General features: G+C 40.0%; 1 protein-coding gene across 2 annotated transcripts in view; it reads right to left on the minus strand.

Moving 5' to 3' along the window:
- The window catches only part of ARHGAP6 (Rho GTPase activating protein 6), a 487,363-nt gene that overhangs the window by 113,874 nt on the left and 350,792 nt on the right, over nt 1–22,697 (minus strand). The gene's annotated exons all lie outside the window — the stretch shown is intronic.

Raw genomic sequence — 22,697 nt, forward strand, 5'->3', positions numbered from 1 at the left:
ACTATTTAAGGCAGGATTTCCCAAACTGTTCCATGATCAAGTAAGTCTGAGAAAGTTGTTCATGTGAGTCCCATCTTAAAGAGTCACAATAACCATAACTAAGGAAACTTGAGAAGTCCTGCAGAGGGAACACTGTAACTCAGAGTATCTTCTCAATACATGTGCTATAATCTCACCTCCTTTTCTTTTCTTCTTTTCAGAACATGTCTTCACACCCCTCAGATTCCTCAGAACATAGTTGGGAAACGCTGAACTAATCGCACCTGCTCAGTTGAGAACCTGAGACCCAAAGGGGAGAAGTGACTTGCCAAGATGGCACTTTGGCAACACAAAGACACAGCCCTGGCCTCACACTCTGTCCCACTGACAAGAAGACAACATTTCCTGGCACCCAGGTTTATCTAAGTTAGCCCTCTGGCGGGAGAAGATGTTATGAGGAGAGAATCGCCACAACGAAACTCACGACATCAAATTCTCTACTCGATAATATCAAAACCAATATGGCTATTTTAGCACTGAACTTATTTTATTGTTTAAAATAAACGTGTTCAACAAACTATTGAAAATTTACTAATTTCATATTAACAAGAAGAACACGATAAAATATATACTTTCCCACGATGATTGAGCACGTTCCTAAAAACGCCCAATTCTGCTGCCAAAGTCCATTTTCCACAGATTCTGGTTTCCATAAATGCTAGTTTGAGAAGGAACAGGGGTACAACCAAAGGCTGCTGTTTTCCTTCGTAGCCCTTAAATAATGCTTTCTCCACATTTCCCACTGCCTGTTCCAGGAACACTGTCCTTTGATGTCTTTCAGATATATATTATCCACATCCTTTTTCAGAAACTGAATACTTTTTTCCACCACCTCAGTTTTTAAATAATAATAATAGTAATAATAGTAAAGATTACAGCTAATAAAGCTAAAACTTGGAATACTTATTTTGTACCAAAGACCGTGCTACGTGCTTCACGTGAAGAACCTCATTTAATCTTTACAACAATGGGTTAAGCTAAGTATTACTACTAACGTCTCTGTTTTACAGATGAGCCAACTGAGGCACAGAGAATTTGGGTACTCTGCCCAAGGTCACACAGCAGGCGTGGCGGAGCCAGAATCTGAGCATAATTTGATTTAGAGCCAGGGACCTCTGTAAGCAGTAGCCCAGTGGTCCTCAACTGGGGGGGTGACTCTACCTCCCAGGGGACGTGCGGCAATACTTGGAGACATTTTTGGTTGTCACAACTGAGGGGTGGAGTGCTACTGGCATCTAGTGGACAGAGGCTAGGGATACTGCTAAACATCCTACAGCGCCCAGGACAGCCCCCCAAACAAACAGTGATCCCACTCTAAGTGTCAAGAGCTTCAAGATTAGGAAATAGTGCCCAAGTCGAATGCCTCTCAAGGAGAGGGCGTTTTCAATGGGCCAATTGTTGGTAAGATACGTGCTTCTCATTCCCAGGTTAGAACCTCTATCTGGGAAAGGAGGTTATCTCAACCGGGGGTGGAGTGCACTTAGAGCCACGGGGTCCGTTCGGTGCATCTTCTCATAGCATCCATTTACTCAACAGTTTCAGTTGGCATTTTCACACTATGCCCTGGCACCCTGGAACTCTAGGTCATGTAAATTTTTGTCCTTCAGTGGACACATGGGAGAGGCAGTAGCCCACTAGAAAGTGTCTGAAAAGGGCCAAAAAGAAGATTTGGGTTTTCATTAGCCTTGCCTCATAGCCCAGAAGACACAACAGCAGTGTCTGTGTCACAGATAATGGCAATAGCAAAGGGACGCAGCCACAGTGGGTTGTTCGGGATGTAGTTAAAGTATTTTTGGAGAGCAGTTCTGCATATCTACTCAGAATGTAACGGTGCATACCATTTGACCCAGCAATTCTACTTCTAAGAATGTATTTTATAGAAATACAGAAGGTGCAAGATACATTCACGAAGATATTCACCTCAACACCACCTCTGAGAGCTAAAAAAAAAAAATCAACATAAAAGCAACAGAAATGCATGCCTATGTTCACCAAAACGTGCCCAAGAATGTTCATAGCGGCACTATTTCCAACAGCCAAAGACTGTAAACGACGCAAACGTTCATCAAAGTAGAATGGATGAACTGTGGTATATCAACACAATGGAACACTGTGTAGTAATGAGAATGAATAAACAAACTCCAAGCACCTACAACAATACGGATGAATTCCACAGACATATTGAATGAAAGAAGTCTGACACTAAAGAGAACATACTGTATAAAACCATTAATGCAAAGTATAAAAAGAGGCAAATCTGTGCTGTGAAAAGACAGGTTAGGAGTTATCGTCGGGGAGAAGCGACTGGAAGGACGTTCAAGGGGGGCCCAGGGTACTGGTCATGTTGTTTCCTCATCTGGCATAGGTGTGTTCACTTTGGGGAAACATTAAGTTGTAAGCTTATATATATATATATGTATGATAGGTGCACTTTTCTACATGTGCATTCTATTTTTTATATATATATACACACACACACACACACACACACACACACACACACACACACACACACACATGCATATATAAACATCAACAACCTAAGTATCTATCGGTGGGTGACTAGCTACATAAACTATGAAATGGGATATCTACTCAATGGAATTCTATGCAGCCATTAAGAAAAATGAAGTAGCTCTCTCTGTATAAACTTGGAAAGATGTCCACTACATATAAAGGTAAACAAGGAAGTGGCAGAACAGCGTGATGTCTACTATAATTTTTTACAGGAAATATATGTGAGCCTGAGCACAGAAAGAGCAGAAAAAATATTCTCAAATGGTTAATAGTAACTATTGCTTTAGGAGGGGATTCTTAGGGATTTTAACATTCTGCCTAATGTATTTCAATATTGTTTGAATTTATTTACCAACATGTATTATGCTTGTACTCAGAGAAAAAGGACATAGAGAAAATTAAGATGAACAAAATATGCCTTACATTTGAGATCATTATTTCATCACTCAGGAAGATGAGGGATTTTGCTGGATGAAGGAAATGATAATGGAATAAACCTAGTGCCTCACCTGCAGGGTCGCTAATTGAACCCAGTGAGGGTGGTCACATTGGTTTGTTGCTGGCAGTCTTAACACTTGATTCAAATTAACACTTGTTTGCTGGGCTGCCCCACATTCTAATCTAGTTGTGGTGTGACCACCACAAACAGGATTTTTGGCCACACAAAGAATGTGTCTACAAAATGTCAAAACACCAAACACCGAGTGCTTTGTGACCACCTAGAGGGGTGGGATAGGGAGGGTGGGAGGGAGGGAGACGCAAGAGGGAAGACATATGGGAACATATGTATATGTATAACTGATTCGCTTTGTTATAAAGCAGAAACTAACACACCATTGTAAAGCAATTGTACTCCAATAGAGAGGTTAAAAAAAACAAAAGAAAAAAACCGGCAAAACACTTGGATTTGTTTGATTAAATGAAGAAAACCATGTATTGAGAGGAAGGAAAAATCAACACAGCTACACCCAAAGTAACCTACTCAGATGGGTGGTTCATGAAATGCACTCATTCATTGAATCAACATTTTAGCCTCATGCGGACTCTGTGAGAGATTCTGTTTGAAATGAAATACTCGTGGATGCATCAGGAGACCATGAACGACACTTTTTCTGCCCACCAGCAGCAAATGTTTTCTGGGTGCTCACCGTGGATCTGCCAGCATGCTAAATCTCAGTGGGTCCGATACTCCTATTTTATAATCAATTGCAGATGCTACTGTATTGAGTGTACTTAATTCCACTCATGGCACTGAATGGAACTTCGCTTAAAAGAAAAAAGCCCACTGATTTGGGCAAAGTTGATAGAACTACAACTTTTCTTATACAGTAAATGTCTAAGAGACATATGTAACAATTCATAAAGTGGAAGAGATTGTGTCCCATGGAGTTCAACCCTGGTTGCACATTACATTCAACTGAAACAGAATTTCTAGGGGGCGGTACCTGGCTGGTAATATTTGTAAAAGCTCCCGAGGTGATTCAAAACCACAATGAATTGGAGCCACTGCTCAGACCGATTAAATCAGAAGCTAGATGGAATGGGACCCAGACAGGAGTATTATTTAAAAGCTACCCAAGTGGCTCTAAAGTGTAGTCTGCATTGAGACCAATTTCTTCTAAATTTATATCATAAAAGAAGTCAGAGGTGGCCCTTCAAGAAGCATTTTGTAAAGGGTCCCAATATTACGTGCTTTCAGCTTGTGCAGTTTTATGAGAAAATTGATCACAAGGTGATATTCTACCATGTTACGGCATCAGATGTTTCAGCTGATGTGTATATATTAGCTCCCAGTTTCTTAAGTGCTCACTAGGCGTAAACACTACTCCACATACTCCATTGAGATAATTTCATTTAATCCCCATAATAATTCTGTGAAGAACTGAGTAGGAACAGATCTTTGCAGTTGAACCACCACACAGTTGTGGTGGGTTTTTTTCCCCAGGAGTTTTGCTTTTACTCAATTTAATAGCTGATCTGTGAGACCCAGACCCTTTCAGATTCTCTACCTATTCCACTTCCTAATGGACGGGGTGGGAGAATAAGTTAAGGAAAAATCTACATATCCACACTTAAAATCTTGAAAATATCTTTGGATGTTTGTTAAATAAACTTTAAAAATAATTTTAAGTCAGCATGAGTTTAAGGCATTCTGCAATATCCCTGATAGAAACAAGAGTTAAAAGCAACATTCTGGAATTGCTATAGTCTATGAGAAATAAGAAAATCCACGTTTTATATTCACAGAGAAGCCATTGTACAACAGCAACGTTCTCGTAAACACAATTCGAGTTTACTAACTTTAGTCTAAAAGCACTGCCATACACAGGGCATCAAGTCCTAGGCAGTCAACGCTACACAGACTAAGGCAGTATGAGGAAACACTTCCTTAAGATTGAGAGCAGGAAATGGGCCAGTTATTCCCTCCATAATGTTAAGATTCCCACTCTGAGAAGGGCAGATCTTGAGAACAAGAACAAGCCATAGACACGACTTCCTGCAGCCCATTCATTTATAAACGGGTTACCAGGGCGGAAGAGGGCCTCCTCCACTCACGCATTTCTGAACAGAAAAGAGGTCACGCTTATAAACGGACTTTCTAGAATGTACATATTTCTGAATCCTATATGCTTCCTCTCTTTCTCCCATTCCTTAGACTAATTTACATGAGTAGGATATGATTAAACTGTGATTGCCCGCTTGTTTTCATTAGCCACAGCATAAATCAAATCTTATGCTTCTTTTGCTGCTCAAGGGGTGCTTATAACCTGCAGTATAATTTTTTTAACATTTTTATTGGAGTATAGTAGCTTTACAAAGTTGTGTTAGTTTCTGCTGTATAACGAAGTGAATCAGCTACACGTATACATACATCCCCATATCCCCTCCCTCTTGCGTCTCCCTCCCACCCTCCCTATCCCACCCCTCTAGGTCGTCACAAAGCACCGAGCTGATCTCCCTGTGCTATGCGGCTGCTTCCCACTAGCTATCTATTTTACATTTGGTAGTGTATATATGTCCATGCCACTCTCTCTTTGTCCCAGCTTACCCTTCCCCCTCCCCATACCCTCAAGTCCGTTCTCTAGTAGATCTGCGTCTTTATTCCCATCTTGCCCCTAGGTTCTTCATGACCTTTTTTTTTTTCTTAGATTCCATATATATGTGCTAACACACGGTATTTGTTTTTCTCTGACTTACTTCGCTCTGTATGACAGACTCTAGGTCCATCCACCTCACTACAAAAAACTCAATTTCGCTTCTTTTTATGGCTGAGTAATATTCCATGGTATATATGTGCCACAGCTGCTTTATCCATTCATCTGTTGATGGACACCTAGGTTGCTTCCATGTCCTGGCTAGTGTAAATAGAGCTGCAATGAACATTGTGGTACATGACTCTTGCTGAATTATGGTTTTCTCTGGGTATATGCCCAGTAGTGGGATTGCTGGGTCATACGGTAGCTCTATTTTTAGTTTTTTAAGGAACCTCCATACTGTTCTCCATAGTGGCTGTACCAATTCACATTCCCACCAGCAGTGCAAGAGGGTTCCCTTTGTCTACACCCTCTCCAGCATTTATTGTTTGTAGATTTTTTGATGATGGCCATTCTGACTGGTGTGAGGTGCTACCTCATTGTAGTTTTGATTTGCATTTCTCTAATGATTAGTGATGTAAAGCATCCTTTCATGTGCTTGTTGACAATCTGTTTATCTGCTTTGGAGAGATGTCTATCGAGGTCTTCTGTCCATTTTTGGATTGGGTTGTTTGCTTTTTTGATATTGAGCTGCATGAGCTGCTTGTATATTTTAGAGATTAATCCTTTGACAGTTGCTTCATCTGCAAATATTTTCTCCCATTCTGAGGGTTGTCTTTTCCTCTTGTTTATGGTTTCCATGCTGTGCTAAAGATTTTAAGTTCCATTAGGCCCCATTTGTTTATTTTTGTTTTTATTTCCATTTCTCTAGGAGGTGGGTCAAAAAGGATCTTGCTGTGATTTATGTCATAGAGTGTTCTGCCTGTGTTTTCCTCTAAGAGTTTTATAGTATCTGGCCTTAAATTTAGGTCTTTAATCCATTTTGAGTTTATTTTTGTGTATGGTGTTAGGAAGTGTTCTAATTTCATTCTTTTACATGTAGCTGTCCAGTTTTCCCAGCACCACTTATTGAAGAGGCTGTCTTTTCTCCATTGTATATTCTTGCCTCCTTTATCAAAGATAAGGTGACCATATGTGCGTGGGTTTCTCTCTGGGCTTTCTATCCTGTCCCATTCATCTCTATTTCTGTTTTTGTGCCAGTACCATACTGTCTTGATTACTGTAGCTTTGAAGTACAGTCTGAAGTCAGGGAGCCTGATTCCTCCAGCTTCGTTTTTCTTTCTCAAGATTGCGTTGGCTATTCAGGGTCTTTGGTGTTTCCATACAAATTGTGAAATTTTTTGTTCTAGTTCTGTGAAAAATGCCATTGGTAGATTGATAGGGATTGCACTGAATCTGTAGATTGCTCTGGGTAATACAGTCATTTTCACCATGTGGATTCTTCCAATCCAAGAACATCGTATATCTCTCCATCTGTTGGTATCATCTTTAATTTCTTTCATCAGTGTCTTATAGTTTTCTGTATACAGGTCTTTTGTCTCCTTAGGCAGTTTATCTCTAGGTATTTTATTCTTTTTGTTGCAGTGGTAAATGGGAGTGTTTCCTTAATTTCTCTTTCAGATTTTTGGTCATTAGTGTACAGGAATGCAAGAGATTCTGTGCATTAATTTTGTATTCTGCTACTTTACCAATTCATTGATTAGCTCCAGTAGTTTTCTGGTAGCATCTTTAGGATTCTCTATGTATAGTATCATGTCATCTGCAAACAGTGACAGTTTTACTTCTTCTTTAACAATTTGGATTCCTTTTATTTCTTTTTCTTCTCTGATCTGATTGCTGTGGCTAAAACTTCCAAAACTATGTTGAATAAGAGTGGTGAGAGTGCACAACCTTGCCTTCTTCCTGATCTTAGAGGAAATGGCTTCAGTTTCCCACCATTGAGAACAATGTTGACTGTGGTTTGTCATATATGGCCTTTATTAGGTTGAGGCAGGTTCCCTCTATGCCTACTTTCTGGAAGGTTTTTATCAAAAATGGGTGTTGAATTTTGTCAAAAGCTTTTTCTGCATCTATTGACATGATCATATGGTTTTTCTTCTTCAATTTGTTAATATGGTTTATTACATTGATTGATTTGCATATATTAAAGAATCTTTGCATTCCTGGGATAAACACCACTTGATCAAGGTGTATGAACCTTCTAATGGGCTGTTCGATTCTGTTTGCTAGTATTTTGTTGAGGATTTTTGCATCTATATTCATCAGTGATATTGGCCTGTAGGTTTTTTTCTTTGTGACATCTTTGTCTGGTTTTGGTATCAGGATGATGGTAGCCTCGTAGAATGAGTTTGGGAGGGTTCCTCCCTCTGCTATATTTTGGAAGAGTTTGAGAAGGATAGGTGTTAGCTCTTCTCTAGATGTTTGATAGAATTCGCCTTTGAAGCCATCTGGTCCTGGGCTTTTTTTTGTTGAAAGATTTTTAATCACAGTCTCAATTTCAGTGCTTGTGATTGGTCCTGTTTATATTTTCTATTCCTTCCTGGTTTAGTCTTGGAAGGTTGTGCTTTTCTAAGGATTTGTCCATTTCTTCCAGGTTGTCCATTTTATTGGCATAGAGTAGCTTGTAGTAATCTCTCATGATCCTTTGTATTTCTGCAGTGTCAGTTGTTACTTCTCCTTTTTCATTGCTCATTCTATTGATTTGAGTCTTCTCCCTTTTTTTCTTGATGAGTCTGGCTAATGGTTTATCAGTTTATCAGTTTATCAGTTTATCTTCTCAAAGAACCAGCTTTTAGTTTTATTGATCTTTGCTATCGTTTCCTTCATTTCTTTTTCATTTATTTCTGACCTGATCTTTATGATTTCTTTCCTTCTGCTAACTTTGGGGTTTTTTTGTTCTTCTTTCTCCAATTGCTTTAGGTGTAAGGTTAGGTTGTTTTTTTGAGATGTTTCTTGTTTCATGACGTAGGACTGTATTGCTATAAACTTCCCTCTTAGAACTGCTTTTACTGCATCCCATAGGTTTTGGGTCGTCGTGTTTTCATTGTCATTTGTTTCTAGGTATTTTTTCATGTCCTCTTTGATTTCTTCAGTGATCTCTTGGTGATTTAGTCGTGTATTGTTTAGCTTCCATGTGTTTGTATGTTTTACAGAATTTTTCATGTAACTAATATCTAGTCTCATAGCGTTGTGGTCAGAAAAGATACTTGATATGATTTCAATTTTCTTGAATTTACCAAGGCTTGATTTGTGAACCAAGATATGGTCTATCCTGAAAAATGTTCCATGAGCACTTGAGAAGCAACTGTATTCTGTTGTTTTTGGATGGAATGTCCTATAAATATCAATTAAATCCATCTTATTTAATGTATCATTTAAAGTTTGTGTTTCCTTATTTATTTTCATTTTGGATGATCTGTCCATTAGTGAAAGTGGGATGTTAAACTCCCCTACCATGATTGTGTTACTGTCAATTTCCCCTTTTATGGCTGTTAGCATTTGCCTTATGTATTGAGGTGCTCCTATGTTGGGTGCATAAATATTTACAATTGTTATATCTTCTTCTTGGACTCATCCCTTGATCATTATGTAGTGTCCTTCTTTGTCTCTTGTAAGAGTCTTTATTTTAAAGTCAATTTTGTCTGATAAGAGAATTGCTACTCCAGCTTTCTTGTGATTTCCATTTGCATGGAATATCTTTTTCCATCCCCTCACCTTCAGTCTGTATGTGTCCCTAGGCCTGAAGTGGGTCTCTTGTAGACAGCATATATACGGGTCTCGTTTCTGTATCCATTCAGCCAGTCTATGTCTTTTGGTTGGAGCATTTAATCCATTTATATTTAAGGTAGTTCTCCATATGTATGTTCCTATTACCATTTTCTTAATTGTTCGGGGTTTGTTATTGTAGGTTTTTTCCTTCTCTTTTGTTTCTAGAACTTCTAGAGAAGTTCCTTTAACATCTGTTGTAAAGCTGGTTTAGTGGTGCTGAATTCTCTTAGCTTTTGCTTGTCTGTAAAGGTTTTAATTTCTCCGTCGAATCTGAATGAGATCCTTGCTGGGTAGAGTAATCTTGTTTGTAGGTTTTTCCCTTTCATCACTTTAAATATGTTCTGCCACTCCATTCTGTCGAATGTTGGTGCATTTAATGTTGTCCCAGAAGTCTCTGAGACTGTCCTCAATTCTTTTCATTCTTTTTTCTTTATTCTGCTCTGCAGTAGTTATTTCCACTATTTTGTCTTCCAGGTCACTTATCCATTCTTCTGCCTCAGTTATTCTGCTATTGATTCCTTCTAGAGAACTTTTAATTTCATTTATCGTGTTGTTCATCATTGTTTGTTTGCTCTTTAGTTCTTCTAGGTCCTTGTTAAACATTTCCTATATTTTCTCTATTCTATTTCCAAGATTTTGGATCATCTTTACTATCATTACTCTGAATTCTTTTTCAGGTAGACTGCCTATTTCCTCTTCATTTGTTTGGTCTGATGGGTTTTTACCTTGCTCCTTCATCTGCTGCATATTTCTCTGTCTTTTCATTTTGTTTAACTTACTGTGTTTGGGGTCTCCTTTTCACAGGCTGCATGTTTGTAGTTCCCCTTGTTTTTTTAATTTTTTAATTTTTTTGCGGTACGCGGGCCTCTCACTGTTGTGGCCTCTCCCGTTGCAGAGCACAGGCTCCGGACGCGCAGGCTCAGCGGCCATGGCTCACGAGCCTAGCCGCTCCGCGGCACGTGGGATCTTCCCGGACCGGGGCATGAACCCGTGTCCCCTGCATCAGCAGGTGGACTCTGAACCACTGCGCCACCAGGGAAGCACCAGTTCCCATTGTTTCTGGGGTCTGCCTCCAGCGTGTGAGGTTGTTTCTGTGGCTTGTGTAGGCTTCCTGGTGGAGGGGACTGGTGCCTGTGTTCTGGTGGATGAGGCTGGATCTGGTCTTTCTGGTGGGTAGGACTGTGTCCAGTAGTGTGTTTTGGGGTGTCTGTGAACTTAGTATGACTTTAGGCAGCCTCTCTGCTAATGGGTGGGGTTGTGCTCCTGCCTTACTAGTTGTTTGGCATGGGGTGTCCAGCACTGGAGCTTGCTGGCCGTTGGGTGGAGCTGGGTCTTAGTATTGAGATGCAGATCTCTGGGAGAGCTCTCATCGATTGATATTATGTGGGGCTGGGAGGTCTCTGGTTGGTCCAATATCCTGAACTCGGCTCTCCTACCTCAGAGGCTCAGGCCTCACACCAGGCTGGAGCACCAAGACCCTGTCAGCCACACGGCTGCAGTGTAGCCCAAACTCTGCTTGAAAGAATAGTTTATCTGGACCATCTCTGCTAAAGATGGAGACCCCAGGCTAACCACGCCTCCTCACTGGGGAAATCTGGTTATAGCATCCAGGCACGCAATATGAAGGATCTGCGGTTTGGCTCTCTGCAGTTTCGGTTACCCACGGTCAACCACGGTCTTTTTCTTTTCCTTTGTGCTTAGTCTGGTTTCACTGGCTCACAGGGGGCCGCATACAGAGGCCTCACACCTGGCACCTGGCACCTCAAACCAGAGTTTCTGGCGCAAAACGCTGCAGTATAATTTTAAAGCTGAGTTAAGCAAAACTCTCTGAGAACCATTAATACACTTTTGTGGCTGTAGCAGAGAACGTGCCAAATCCAAACTGATATACTTTTTGAATTATTGGCGCCATGGTTCCAATGCTTCATAATGAAGGTGAAGACCACTGGCACATACCACTTTATTTTATTTTTTAAATAACAATTTCAATCTTTTTTAATACTCTGAAAAGTGGATGGTTCTTCCCACCAGATATTTTTTTGAACAATAATTTTACCTAAATAACTATTGTGCTCCTTTCCTCTATTTTTTTTTTTTTAGATTTACCAGCTGCATTTTCCTTTGGGGGCGTGCTGTGTTATGTCTTTGTTTCTGTGCACGGGCTTTCTCTAGTTGTGGCGAGCGCGGGCTACACTTGGTTGTGGTGTGAGGCCTTCTCATCACAGTGGCTTCTCTCATTGTGGAGCACAGGCTCTAGGTGCACAGGCTTCAGTAGTTGCGGCATGTGGGCTCAGTAGTTGTGGCATGCAGGCTCAGTAGTTGTCGCTCACGGGCTTAGTTGCTCTGCGGCATGTGGGATCTTCCCAGACCAGGGATGAAACCTGTGTCCCCTGCACTGGCAGGCAGATTCTTAACCACTGCACCACCAGGGAAGTCCCTCCTTTCCCCTATTTATCTCTTCACTATTTTCTAAAAGCAATCACAGAATTTTAGAACTCAGGGTTCATCATTCAGATCTTCAAGGACCCTGAAACAGTGGTTTTTCCACCACAGATGCTGGTTCCAGGCACCTACCCCACTTCTACACCTCTACACTCAGCTCAGTTCTTAGGTAAGTGTAGATCTGCGGTTCTCAACTGGAAGAAATTTTCTTCCCCCTCTTCCACAGGGAACATATGGCCATGTCTGGAGATATTTTTTGCTGTCACAGCTGGGGGAGGAGGTGTTCCTGGCATCTAGAGGGTAGAGGCAAGGGATGCTGCTAACATCCTACAGTGCACAGGACGGTTCCCACAACAAAGAATTATCTAGTCCAAATGCCAATAATGCTGACTCTGAGAAACCCTGCTGTAGAGGTTCTCAGAGATCCTTTTTCCAACCACATATTGTATGATTCCATCTTTATGAAATGTCCAGAATAGACAAACCCATCAAGTCAGCAGGAAGATGGGTGGGTGTCTAGGGGTTACGTGAAGGGCAATAGGGAGCAGCTGCTAATGGGTATGGGATTTCTTTTCAGGTGATGAAAATGTTCTGGAACTAGATTGTGGTGATGGTTACAAACCTGGTAAAGATACAAAAAAATCATACTAAAACCCACTCAGTTGTACACTCTAAACAGGTGAACTTTATGATACGTAAATGATAGAGCAATAAGGTTATTAAAATTCTTTTTATAGGCCTTTCATTAAGTAGTTTTTATTTCTGACTAAGCAAGAGCATTTTTGAATAGCTCTAGGTTTAGCTGGAGAATATTCTGTGGCAACGCTTTTTAAATGCAACACTATATTTTATAGGAAAGACATTAAAGACGTTTCCTTTTTTAATTAATCTATTTCTAGATGTTCCCATAATGTTATTATTAGGTCTGGGGCCCTGAGATATACTGCATTCATCTGTGAGCTAAGAGGTCAGGAGGGCCTGGGATACGGTGGGTACCCAGGGGTCTGGCCTCTGCTCTCGCTCTCATTGTGATGTAAAGATGGCCAAGTCATCTGGCCACTTCCTGCTCCAACGTCCTCATTCCTGACGAACTTTCTTGTTAGAAACCCAAGAAAGCAAGGATGGTGAGAGCAAATGCTCAGTGCTTTACAGCTGCCAACAGTACACAACTCACCTTCCTTGCCCTGGTATCCAGGGTCGCTCTCTTCCCACCAGCCACCTGCATCACTACTTTTCGATCTAAAATCTCCACTCCTGCCCAGCTGGTCTCCTTCTGCACACCCAAACACGCGCTGCATTTTTCCGTTTCTGTTCTTTCCAGTGACAAAGCCCTATGATGGAACAGCCTCTACATCTATCCAAATCCTTTGCACCCCCAAAGCCCAGACATCATTCTACCTTTCTTCCAAAGCCTCTGGTTCACGGTAAACGATAGCAGTTATTTTAGGTGACGAACTGTACATTTAGTTGCTAAGAGCATGGAAGCACTACAACATGTCACCTCTGGGACCTCGTCTCGTACTACAGCCTTGACCTCATACCACGCCAGCGGCATTGGCTTCCCGCCAGTTCTCCCACATTCCGGGTACGCCTCCATGTTGGTGCCTTCGTGGTGGCCCTTTCCCTAGAGATGCTCAGGTTTTGTTTAAAACCAACCACCCTACTGAAACTTGCAACTCAGCACTTCTAATGCCCCTTAGCCAGCTCTATCTTTTCCTTTTCCTTAGCCTTTCTCACTTTTTAAAAATCTCTAATAGTATTTTATTTTTTAGACATCTTTATTGGAGTATAATTGCTTTACAATGGTGTGTTAGTTTCTGCTTTATAACAAAGTCAATCAGTTATACGTATACATATATCCCCATATCCCCTCCCTCTTGAGCCTCCCTCCCACCCTCCCTATCCCACCCCTCTAGGTGGTCACAGAGCACGGAGCTGATCTCCCTGTGCTGTGAGGCTGCTTCCCACTAGCTATCTATTTTACATTTGGTAGTGTATATACGTTGGTGCCTCTCTCACTGCGCCCCAGCTTCCCCCTCCCCTCCCCGTGTCCTCAAGTCCATTCTCTATGTCTGCGGCTTTATTCCTGCCCTGCCACTAGGTTCATCAGTACCTTTTTTGTTTTTAGATTCCATATATCACCTTTTAACATATCATTTATTTATCGTATCTATTGTTCACAGTTGCTGTCTGCGAGACTGTGAACAGGGATCTCTGTCTTTTACTCACTGATACACTCCATGAACGTAGAACATGCCTGGCATGTGGAAAGTAACCAATAATTCTTTAAACATGTAAAATGCTAGAACATCAGATGGCACTTAATAAACTTTAGTTTCACCATCATAATTGTCATCATCATCAACTGTATCATCGTGGGGCAACTCTTGTACTATTATTCCACACCACTGCACTGTCTTTAACCTTTCCTGTTTCTATATTTTATATAATGTATAAAGATGGTAAGCTTCTAAGGTTAGAGACCAATGACGTGTATATATTTTTGATATGTCTTTTTTTTAGATTGAGATATAATTCACCTGCCATAAAATTCACCGTTTTAAAATTTACAATTGAGTGGCTTTTAGTAGAGTCACATGGTTGTGCAACTATCACCACTAATTTAATTCCCGAACATTTCCATCATCCCCTCCAAAAAGACGCCAAACCCATTAGGAGTCACTCCCTAGTTCTCTCTGCCCCACCTCCTGGCAACCATGAATTTAATTTCTGTCTCTATGGATTTGCCTATTCTAGGCATTTCTGAAATGGAATCATACAAGACGTGGTCTTTTGTGTCGGGCTTTTTTCACTTAGCGTAATGCTCTCAAGGTTCATCCACGTTGTCGGGTGTGCCAGTACTTCATTCCTTTTCATGGCTGAATAATATCGCATTGTATGGATAACACGCCATATAGTTAAATGGGTGCTATGCTTTGGATATGACAGATAGATACTCAATAAATATTTTATCCCAGGGATTTAAAAATTTTGGAGATATATGGCATGCTACTGAGAAGAGACTTAGCAGGTGACTATGATTCTCCTAAGAGCACAGTGGTGATGAAGATGATTTATCATGAATCATAAAAAGAGATTTTATGATTCTCAAGCTATTTCAGCACTATACTGGGGAAAATGTCATCTATAATTAGAACAAACTTGCACTCACTCCACAGAATTCTGTGACAGGTGACTGTCACAGAACTCTAATTTCATTTCAAGTGAAAATTCCTATGATAAAATGGATGTGAGTAGAATTGAATTCACTTCTGGTATTCCTGCTAATTTATTTCCTCAGAGTTATATCAACTTCAGATCTAGTTAATACTCCAAACAGACACACCATTCATGATGTGACTTTGTAAGTAGAGGTTTGGAAATAATTCTCAACTACTATCACTGAATTTTATATAATTTAGGGATATGCTGAAGAAAATACTAGCTGAAAAGCTGCTCAGGGCGCTGTCCAAGTTCAAAGGGCCATGAGCTAAAACAATAACTGGAATGGATAACAGGAATGACAACGCAGCCAGAACTGGGGACATCGCCCGTACTTAGGTCTTACCATATATTTCTTGTTCCCTGTAGAATTCGTAGATGATGTTAAAATAGTATTCTGACATTTTACATTCATGTCCCTGTGGGTAATTCCTTAAGAGATGAAGATGAAAGGTATGCTACTAAACTGTAACAATATAAGACTTTTCTGTCCAAGAACAATAGAAGAAATTCTGCGTATCGAATATGTGAGAATGATCATTTCCAACCTTTTGGGTGGTGAACTATTTCCTTTGTTTCTTCAAATTTGCTCTCTTTCCTCCTTGAGCAATTACTAAAATCGTCCCTCAATATCGGAAATCGTGCTAGGAAGAGTCAAATATATGCTGAAGACATTACTAGCTTCCCCTTAATGGTGTTTCCCCATTTTCCAGGCAGTAAGGTACAAGAGTCAAGTACATTTGCTCAGGGGCCAATGGCCCGACCACGATTCTGACCTATGCTGTCCTTTGCCAAAGCCAAGTTCTCTCCACCATAGCATATCGCTTTTGTTTGAAAACTACCGGTCTGTGTATGTGTACACTGAATCCCGTTAGGAAAGTGCAACTTACTTTGGTGTATTATATTTTGCTCAATAAGCAAGTAAAAACGCTTGTTCGTACATTACTGTGTTACCTGTGTTAACACAGACGTAACATTTTCACTCCCGACACTTACCAGTTAATTATAACCCAAACATACTATCCATCTGCATATAATTTCCCTTATTGAAAATTGCTCCACCAGATACTCAGCAAATGCTTACAGACCTTTCAAATTACAAGCTGTATGAATGCTTATATTATTCAGATATTTTTTTACTAACGATCTAAAAGGGATCCTATCACTTTCTAAAACTCATTTTTTTGTCTTTGATTTTTATGTTCAGCTTTTTCCCCCTTGAGAATGAACATTAAATAAACCTAAGGCCTACAGAAGATCCCGTACTATCACTCATCGCTTTCACTGAACGTGAAGGAGAAATATTATACCCTAAACTTCTTTTATCTCCCCTGCATTTGTTCCATTCACCAATTATTTAAAAGAAATAAAATCTTGGTTTCCCAGAGGCTTTCAGGCATGAGTCCCTTAGATAACTCTTGCTAATATTTTGGTGAATATCTCCCCAAATGGAGATAGGGAGAGAGAGGGAGGGAGGAAAACAGGAGCGAGAAGTAAAAATCTATTTTTTCCCACTTAACTATGTATCACAAACATTTTCTGTGCCAACAAATACAAACTGATACCCTTTATATGTGCCGTAGTTGATCTGAAGCGTCCCCTATTGGTGGACATTTCACTTTAGATGTTAGTTCATAAACACTTCTATCTACTTTATACTGTCCTTGGAAACAGCAGGCACTGCCTATAACCTAATATCTCCCTGATGACTCAGTGTGTACGTATCCGTTAAGGTACAATCCCTGAAGAAGCAGAAAGTCCAGGACATTAGGCTGAAAAGACTGAAGTGGGCCTATATACAATTAGTATGCCCCTTCCCAGTCCAGCCAAAGAACTATTGGAATACTCTAGAGGGAACGCCTTTCCCATAGGCCCCACGTCTTTTGGTGTCACTGCTCTCCCCCTCCGCCCTCCTTACCCCTTTCTCTGCCACAAACCCAGACATAGGCAGAGCGTGTGTTAGTCTCCTGAGGGTGAGAAGCAAGATTTGTTCCAACGCCCACCCCCAGCATTCTCTACCCCAACTCCAAGTGGAGCTTTCTTTTAGAATCTGTGAGCAGTTTGAGAATCGGGTCACTGTCTTATTCATCTTTGTACTCCAGCACCAATGACCGTGCTAGGCACACACTAAGGGCTCGATAATGGCTGTTTAAGTTAGATCACAGTTTTGGCCTTTAAGGGATATGGTTCAGAGCTTATGACCCTAGGACCACCTCCCTTTACTGCATAGCTGTTTTATCTCCTACTGCTTCAATAATGTTTCCTTTTTCCTTTTCAGAACTCTTGCGGCTTGCTTTGATCACCATCTTGAATACCATCACAATGCCTTTCCTCTTCTTATATGTGCCTTTCTTCTTTCTGGTCCCTTACCTCCATTACTGCTTTTCTTACGCTTTTTATTCCAAGTCTACTCACTTATTAAATGTTGTTAGCCAGTAGAAGATTCCTCTTTTTTTCCCCATATCTTCAAACGACCAGCCATAAAACATAGTTAATTCCAGCATATTCTGGAATATGTACTGATGGTTTGCAATCAATAAAGTACGTGAATGTGGGTGAGAGAGGTTTTTGTTTGTTATTATTCTTTTCAAATTACACCTTGGGCTGAAGCCTAAGAAGCTAATAATAATAATAAAACTTTATTATATTAAGCAAATAAACCCAGTCCCAAATAAGGGAAAAATCAGTTATATCTATTGTAGTATATTTGCTTGTAATATATTACAATTTGAACTAACAGGTGAGAGCCAAATGTAGTAACGATGTCATGCTAATAGATTCTAAACCTTTGACAGCATCTCCCTTTTTAGGTCCTTATCAGAGGCTATTTGTATGAAAGTCCAAAGGAGCAACTGACAGCAATGCTGAGTTACCCATCTTAGCTGTTTAAAAGGCCCATCTAAATCACTGCAAGATTTCTTTGTCTAGGGAGATTCCACATAGATCAAGGACATTTTTAATATTTTCATTATGTCATGGATAACTTCTCTGTATTTTCATCGATTAATTGGCACATTTATCCAGCACCTACTTTGTAAAAGAGATTTTCCTAGGTACCAAAGAGCTCCCAAGGAAGTATAAGACACAATACCTGACTTCTAAAGGTTGCCAAGGGAAGTCAGTGCGTTTATCGGAATCAATTGGTGGTGGTGTCCCTGAGTTCAGAAGAGGGTACAATTCCACTCCAGCAAAACAAACAAAACAACCATCTTGGAGAATGATATTTTCTTCTAAGTAAATGTCTACAGAAGAAACATTTAAAAGCTGACTTTGGTTCCAGCTACTTAAGAAAACCTACTCATAAAATTGTTCCAGAACACTAGATAGTCGTAGACCTGCTTTAAAAGAAGATTCAAGAGTTGAGCTCCTAGAGATGATAAGAAAGGCTCCTGGAACTCATATCACCTCACTTATTCAAAGACCACCCACATATCTCGACCACTGCTGAAAACCAGGAAGTTGAGCAAAGGGGGAAAAGCCCCAAACAAAACAAAACATCCTCTCAGCGTTCGAAAACCAAGGCCACCAGATGGAAATTTTTGAGCTTTTCTCAAAAGTGAGCCTCCCAGGCTACCTCTGCTTAGAGCATCCCTTTACTTACAGTCCACACATACTTCTAACAAGTTTGGGCACGTGATTTTCCAGCGCACTGTAGATCAGAAGCAGCAGATTAGAAGGGGAGAAGTTGCTAGCATAAGCAATGTGAGGACAGCAAAATGTGATGGGCTGTAAGTCAAGATAAAGAATAACTACTACCCAAAAAACTGGGCAAAAGAACTTACTAAAAAATTATAAAGCACCACACAAAAACGTTCTCTATGTATAAAATCTGTTGTTGTTGAGTGCCTACTTTTTGTCTGAGGCCAGGCATTGTAGAAGGTGAAGACATTTAAAATATGCTTCCTCTCAGAGCTCAAGGGTGCTTTGGCTCTTGACTACCATGGCTTCTCTTTATCAAAAGCAGTTGATTGGGACACAGCAAGGAGGTGTTACAGCAGTAGGTTAGATTCTAGCTGCCTGGAATTAACCCATGCTTTCCTCATCTCTGACCACTGGCAGGCAGGGACCATCTGGTTCCTGATTTGTGCCAAAATCCCAGCCTGAGGTCCTTCCACATGAATTGCACGTTTTGCAGCCCTGCTTGATCCTACAGGAATCAGGAGAGAGTTAGAGCAGCTGTTTCTGGGCCAGAAGGTGTCTGAATGTAATATTTTTAGGACCCTTTCTTGGACCTTCCTTCGTCCCATTAAGCAAGAATGGGAACCTATAATTCATAAGGGCATTTCTTCACTCATCATTTTGGAGAAAAGCTTTTAGAAACAGCAATAAAACCATGCATGTATTTGTCTCCTAAGTAACACAAATGGTCTTAGGTTCATAAGTATTCAACATATGTATTTGAAATGAATGCCTAAGTGAATAAAGACACATTCTGGGGTCGTTCTGCCACAGATATTCCAGAGATACGGCCATAGAGGAAAATATTTTATTCTTGTGATCCATTTTAAAAATACTGACTAAAAAAAAAAAGAAAATATTTGAGGTCAAAGAGTAAGAAAAACAAGAACACAAATACTTCGGAAATGTTATAGCCTCTACACAACAAAATAAGTAGTCAATCTAGTAAATTCTGTTTTATGAAGTCAACTTACTCATAAATGAAACAATAGCTTATAGGAAAAAATTTTCAATTGAATTTTTTCCCCCAAAACATTGACTAACTTTTAAATTCTGTATGTGGGACCTACAAGAGATTTCAAGCACAGAGATCCATATTTTAGTACCTTGTGACTCGGGATATGCAGTGGGGGAAAATAAGTAGAAGGAACCCCAAAATTTCTATTGCATTTGCCGTCACACTGAACAACTGCCCATAGTGAACTGGCAATGACTCACTATCCAATGGACCAGAGAAATTAATGCCATAACAAAGGATCATTTCGTTGATCCTTGTGGCCAAATATATGACTCTCTCTCACTGTCGAAAGGTAAGGCAAAGTAATGAGAAGAATTCTGTAAAACCACAACACCACTATTAGTTCACCAACGACTTGTCCTTAATTTTTTCAGGCACTTCAATATATGTAGTTAAATAAAATAGGGCAAAGGATTGCAAAAGCATATAATATGATCTACATTTTCCTTCCTCTCCCTCCTACTCTCCCTTACCTCCTTGCTGCGCACCCCCCAACCTCTTCTCCCTCCAAGTAAGCGGATAGCATTTCTCCTAAAATCCATTTTGCAAGTTCATTCAAAAGCAATCCTTCTTGCCTTTGATATACAATATACCCATAAATAAATGCAAACTACGGACACAATTGGATTTTAGGACCATATTCTATGTTCCCTTTCATTCATACACTTTGCATGTCATAAACTCCCACTTTCTTTTTTGTAATTTCTCTCTCTCTGATTGAAAGGTCTACCTTACTTTCTTCACGATGGCTATTCATTCCCTAGTAACTCATCCTCAGAGATCATCTTAGAATCTTATTTGTTAGCATTTTTTAAACATTAACCGTGTGCCAAGTGATGGGGTTGGGGAAGGTGATGATTTTCCATTCCCCCCAGAGATGTCTCTCATGTAGTTTTCACACAAATCCTCTTAGGTAGGTTCTATAATTACCTTCATTTTACTGATGAGAAAACTGAGGCTCAGATAGACTTAGTATCTTGTCAATGGTCCCTAAACCCTCGGGGAAGCTGGGTTCAGGACCCACATAATTCTAATCTCCAGCTCTTAATAATACTACATTGCCTCCCATGCATATTTTCTCCTTGAATTTAATTCAGCCAATGTGGAGCATCAATAAAAGAATATAGGTACATGAACAAACTTTCAAAATATTACTTAAATAGTCGAAAAGTTCTGGCTATACTGCAATAGTATCTGGGTATGTAATGAGTATTTCTTCTATTGACCTAATAGTGATAGACTACTCATCAGCTACCTCTTATCACTGGTCACAAATTTTGCTTTTTAATTGATCATATTTTAGAATAAAATAAAAAATCCATACGCTTTACTAAGGTAGAAGTGTCAAAGAATTTAATAGCTAGATCGGAGGTCCTCTCAGAGAGAGCAGGGCTTTGGTTTGTTGTTCAGGCAAAGGAGAGGCTGCTGAGAACATGGGGACGAGACAGCAAAAGGGACAGTAAGGAGACTCTGAAAAAAAAAGGGAGAGTAGAATTCGGACTTGCTTACTAGAGAATGTGGGGTTGTGCCAGAAGGATGCAGGCTAAGAAGGGTCATCACACTGAGAGAGGCTGAGCTGCTATGTGGGGTGTGGGAGCCAGGGCAATGCTTCCTGTGATACACATTTGTTTGCAGGAATCGAAATACGTTTTTAAGTGTGTGGTGTGGTATGTGATATGTTCCTTGCCTTGTCTTTCAGATCATGAGTAAAAGTTTGGTTACTGTGATAACCTTGAGTTCATGGGTGCTTGGATGGCAGATGGGCTGCAGGATGGGGCCGAGGAGAAGGGACTTTATGCTCTTTCCGTGGACACCAGAATGGTGATAAAGGAATAATCACAGGGAATGAGAAAATACCTTCAATGCAAGTAGAAAATAGAGCAGTGGTGATCCTGAAATTATAATCCCTCAGAGAATTATTGGAAAGAGCTTTCGGATTTTACCAGAATGGGGATTTGAATCAATTTATCCTGTTCTGAGGGCTAGGGAACCCTACACTTTGATTACACTTCAGAAACTCAACCATCTAACATTTTTTTGGTAAAGAACAATGTTGTTTGTTAGAACCAGGGAACAGAGAATGACATAGCCACTTATTGACAGTAAATTTGAATATATCAGCATGTGCAGTCAACTAATTTGCTGACTTAAAGACAGCCTGATGAAATTTTTTCCCTGTTAAACCTATTATTGCCTATAATGAAAGACTCTATATGCACTAATCACAACATACAGCCTTACATTTGATCACAGCTTCTAAAAGTCATGATGCAGGGATTTTTAGTTACACTCAACACATTTTTCTTTCAGAAACCTGATTGGCTGTTCTAGATGCCATGAATGGTATATAATGAGCTCTTAGTTGGAAGGAATCTAAAGGATCAAGCAGCATCCCTGAGTTTCAGACAGAAACTTAATCTGAGTGCGCGCATTCAAAGGTATGTGGATTTTATTCATAATTTGGTATCCTTTCTATCAGACTTATTCTTTTTCTGCATTTCATGGTCAAAAGATGCCAATTAGACTCTGATTACTTAAATGAATTATATTACTTTCTAATGGAGCAAAATGTTTGTCTATATTTCTTTAAATTTTAGGTCCAGAATCCCGAAGCACTTTTCAGGGCCAAATTTCACAGCAAAATATTTATTTTAATTACTTATCAATCAAGGTAAAAATAATCTTTCACAGGCTGTGATCCATTTCTTGGAAAAACATCTCATTTAATTCCATTAGATAGAACCATCAACTGAATGATTTCCTTCATTAATTCAAACTTTAAAAAACAGATTTAGGAGGTAAAAATGTCAGTGGACTTCTCATAGCCAGCATTATTACACTTGATATTCACTTCCTGTGCAAAATTTAAGGCCTTTCTTCTGATACTTCTCAAACTTAGTCAATAATTTACACCACAA

This window comes from Aethalodelphis obliquidens, unplaced genomic scaffold (genome assembly GCF_003676395.1).
Source record: "Aethalodelphis obliquidens isolate GAN/ISIS:26980383/991018 unplaced genomic scaffold, ASM367639v1 scaffold104, whole genome shotgun sequence".
In the NCBI taxonomy this organism is placed as follows: domain Eukaryota; kingdom Metazoa; phylum Chordata; class Mammalia; order Artiodactyla; family Delphinidae; genus Aethalodelphis; species Aethalodelphis obliquidens.